Below are 4,700 nucleotides of genomic sequence, written 5' to 3' on the forward strand. Positions count from 1 at the left end.
ACACAAAAAATTCCCACACTTTTAATTAATTTTTTCTGAAGCAAAAGCTCTGTCTGGGGCCTGGAAACTTCCCCGCTGTTTGGTAACACCCCGTTCCTTCTCATCTTTTGGGGTACAGCTCCCAGAGGGGATGCCGGGAGGTGACCAAGGCCCCTTAGGCCAGCAGTGGCAGAGCGGGGAGCTGCCTCCCCCTCCCTCCCTGAGCACCCCGTGTCCTCCCTCTCCGTGGCTCCATCGAGCATCTCGCCAGCACCTTCCCTCCAAGTCTCCGCCGATGTTAATATTCCCGGAGCCGGGTAGATACAATATAATTAAAGTAGATAATACCGCTGATGTTTGTTATGACATTGTGTTTTTGTGAGTGACGAGTGAAGGGTTAACTCCAGGGAATTGGGAATATTGCTTGGCTGCTAATAACACGTGAGTCATCGATGAAATAACACATGGGTGCAGGGAGAGACACAGCACCTGGCTTTACAGCAGCCCTCCGCCTCGCCTGCCTGCTGCACGTTGGGGTTTGACGTGTGTTTCGGGATCAACAGGCAGCGAGGAGTAAATCTGCGCTCAGGATACGTGCTGGGTGCCCTGATTTCACCGCCGGACTGGGATGAACTGGTGAGCTGGGGCTCAAGTTGAGAGTTGTGCTCCAGCGGGGACTTAGTGCACCCGAAAAGGCGGCAGCTCCGTCTTCTGGGTGCCCCAGCGGGATCGGCTGCGGTTTATGGGGGGTGGGATCGGGGACTGGCTGGACCCTGCACACCCCGGATAAGGATGGGGACCGGTTTGCATCACTCCCGGATCCGTGCGTAGAGGAGGCCTGGGCTCCAGCCCGGTCAGCAGAGGAATCTGCACACGCAGACAGGATCGCTGCAATTGCTGGTGGCTGAGTGAGCAACTTTGCAGGCTTCCTCGTCCCCTCGCCCTGAATGTCAGCTTTGAATTTTCTTGCTATTTTTAGGGACGGTTCAAAAAAAACGAGGAGGATCCCTCCCTTCTCGCCTTGCAGGGCTTTGCGCCGTATGAATATTGCAAGGCTGTGTATCGCTGTGGGCGCAGGGGGGAGCGGGACGGAGGGACGGGGCAGCTCTCCCGCACGGGCAGGGAGAGAAGGAGGTCGTGTAAAAAAACATGACGTTGCAAGCAGAATGGGTTAGAATTGTAAAAGATTTATTAATTTAATCCGAAGCATTAAAAGGTCATGTATTAATCAAAGAGATGCTTAAAACTGTCAAAGTCCTTTGTCGGGTTTGAAGTGCATCTCTATAGTTATCATAAAATATATATATCAGCCTGGCATGGAGCCCTCGGCAGGGCTGGGAGTGAGGATGAGGAGCAAAGTGAGGCACCTTGCAGCGGGGTCCCTGCGGAGGGGCACCCACACTGCGGCCCTGCCAGGCTCCCATGGGTGCCCAGCACCCCCAGGCTGAGCTGGGTGCCTTGCGGGTCACCCCTCTTGTCCCCAAGCCTGGGTTTGTCCCCCCCAAAGTCAGGCTTGCGCCCCGCGGTTGGTCCCAGCTCAGCTGCACGGGGTGGTTTGGGTTTGGTGTGGAGATGGGGGCGATGGGTTGGGGAGAGGGGTGCCCCCCTCACCCCCAGTTCCTGCCAGTGGGCAGGGGTGGCTCCTGGCCGTGGCAAGGGGCATTGGGGTGGGGGAGCTGTGCCCACGCCACCCGTGTCACAACTCTGCGGGTGCTCAGCCCCGCCGGCATCTCTTTTTAGAGGGGGAGGTGTGTGGCGGAGGCGGGTCCCCAGGGCCACCCGGGTCACCCGGACACCCTGTCCCCTCTCCCCGCCAAGTGCTGTGTCAGCAGCGTTGGCGTGGACTTACGCTACCATCTAGTGGCTGCTTTGCCGAGCCGGGGCCACCGCTGTCCCCGGCTCCCAGCCCGTGGCCCTGCACCCCGCGGGCGGCTGCCCCGGGGGTCCAAACCCCCTTTCCTCAAACCAGTGGGGCAAGGGCACCCCCTCACCATCACCCTCGCCAGGATCAGGTTTGTCCCCCGAGAGCTCAGGTTGGTTTGGCTGGATGGTGGTGGCAGTCGGCACCCCGAAAGCCACCAGCTCCCCCCACCCCCCGGGGTGCGAGCAGGGGCTTTGGAGGTAGTGGGGTGCGGTGGGGGAGAACTGGGGTGCACGGGCATAGGAGGGGGGCGAGGGGGACAGCAAAAGGTGCACGAGGCATTGCTGGGATGCTGGTGCTGCCTTTGTGAAGAGCATGGTCCAGACACCCCGACTGGGTTTGGGGGGATCCTGCCCCTCCAGTGCCTGTGGAGGATTGAGGCCAGGCAGATTTCACCTTGATAAATGCAACTGCAGCAGGAGAGGCCCATCCATCCCTGAATTCCAGCCCGTGCTGCCCTGGAGCTGCAGCAAAACCATCCCAGATTTCTCCCCAGTGAAACCGTTCTGGACCAGCCCCGCACAGCCCTGGAGAAGATCAAGGCTCCCGCTGCCACGTCTCTGTGCTGTGACCTAACCGTCCCCACGCCTTGCTTCACCCAAGAAACCTCCGTCCCCACATCCTGCTGCTCCCCGGTTGCTCTCACAGATGCTGCTGTGGCCGGCACATGGCCCTTCCCAAATGTCAGTTTTTCTGTGGAAAAATGTGTCCCCTCCCAGTGACTGGGGCTGGGCTGCTGAGTGACTGTAAATAAATCCCTTTGTGCCTCAGTTTCCTCTTTGGGGACACAGTCCCTGCAGGCCTGGACAAGCAGTCCCAAGCCTGGTCAAGCCTAAAACCACATTTTTGGCCACCTTCCACTGTTGTCTGGCCATCGCAGCGCCGCGGCTCTGATCCACGACCCAGGAGCTCCGCGGGCTCTGCCAGTCCTTGGGGAGCTTGGGCCAAAGGGGACGGGGACAGACCCCAGGTCTGGTTTGGGTGGGGATGGCTCCTGCCTGGTCACACGGCTCCCGGCAGCAGCTCCGGGGAGAGGGGACCCCCCCAGGGAGGGTGGCAGTGCCATGGCTCCCTCCTGCCAGGGTCTGCAGCGCCAGCCATCTGCAACGGTCTCACACCTGCGCCCACCGCGCGCTTGGCACCGGGTGGGCACGTTCGCTCCAGAACCCCCCCGCCAGCTCCCGCCGAGGCTGGCAAAGCGCGGGCAGGGCAGCCAGCCGGAGCGGGACCGCGTGGGCCGGGCAAGGGGTGTGCGGGCAGCAGTGGGGGAAAGCAGGTCTGAGGCACGGGGGGAGATGGGGGAGCATCGCGGGGGGGACCCAACGCCGCAACTTCACGCCGGATTCGTCCCTTTGGCTGCAGGCAGGGCGCGGGCAGGAGAGGGGATGCTGAGCTGCTTCTGCCTCCTCTCTGGAAGATGCTGCAGCCAGGGCTCTGCAGCGCTGCCTGCGATGCTGGACTGGTCAGCTGGGAGGGGATGGGGCTAGAGCCCCCCCCAGATCTGGTTGCTGAGCTTTGCCCTCCCCAGCACCCGCAGCCCTGTTCCCTTCAAGCACCCAACCCTAGCTCTGCAGCAAAAACGAGCCCTGCAGCAACTTGGAGGGGGGCCCAGCCTCCTTCCCCCCCTGCCCCCCCCCATCACTCCTTTGGCTGGAGGGACCCCAGAGGTGGGGGGAGGGACACAATCCTGCCCTGGGCTGCTGAGAGCTGAGGGGGGTCTGCAGAGGGTGACCCCGGGAGCGAGCGGGTGGCTGTGCCCCCCCAGCAGCCCTCCCTCCATCCCCGCTCGATGCAGCTCGGCATTAACATAAAATCGATGCCCCCTCCCCTGCCCAGCCTGCGGTCACCCCCGGGCGAAACCCTTTAACCCCTTCGCCCCTGCCTCGGGGCACCCATGATGGGGGAGAGGGAGGAAGGACAGAAGGACAGAGGCCAGGATGGGGGTCCCTCCCTTCAACCCCTTTGCACGGGTCCCTGCGACCTTGGGCCCCGCTCTCTGTCCCCAATAGCTTTCATGACACCAAAGGGGAAAATTGGGGACAGACTACAGTGACATGAGCATGGTCCCGAGGGGATTGCTGCGGCACACAATTGCGTTTAAAAACACGTGGCCAAATCCACACGGGTCCCTGGGGCACGGCACGGCCAGCACAAACCCTCCGGCTCAGCCCTGACCTGCTCCTGCCACCGGCACCGCTGGGGACAAGGGTCCTCGGCTGGAGACACGCCGGGGTGACATCGTTTCCAGTCGGGAGGGCAGGATGTGGCCCAGGCTGCAGGGAGGCAAAAGCGGAGCGTTAGGAGGGCGGCAGTGGGGAGCCCACGCCACCAGCCTGCCCCTCTGCACCAGGCCAAGCGCCGCATTTACATTTTTATTCCTTTTTAAGTGAATTTTGTGCTGGAGGGAATTGCCAGGTTGGCAGCCCAGCAGAGCGAGGGGCTGATCCTGCTCGGTGCAGCCCTGCTGAGCAGCCGGAGCGCGGGGGGATCAGCCCCTCTGACCGCCCGAGCAGGCACGAATGGGCAGGAATCAGGCAGGAACAGGGATCGGGGAGTTGGGGCTGGCATAGCCGGGGCTCAGCACACCGGGGTCTGTCCGGCAGCGTCTGTCAGTCCATCGCGCCAAGGCTGGAGGGGCTGCGTGTGGGTGCAGCGAAGGTGAGGGTGAGCCTTCCTCCCCGGGGGTGCCTGGCTGCACCCTCCTCGGCTCTCTGGCCCTTTGATCTCCCTGGGTGCCCACCGCCACCCCCTCCCCAAGCCTCCACCGAGCCGCTGCAAGCAGAGGCTGCTGCCTGCCCCC

This window comes from Athene cunicularia, assembly GCF_003259725.1.
Source record: "Athene cunicularia isolate RWA chromosome 23 unlocalized genomic scaffold, athCun1 chr23_part2, whole genome shotgun sequence".
Lineage (NCBI taxonomy): Eukaryota > Metazoa > Chordata > Aves > Strigiformes > Strigidae > Athene > Athene cunicularia.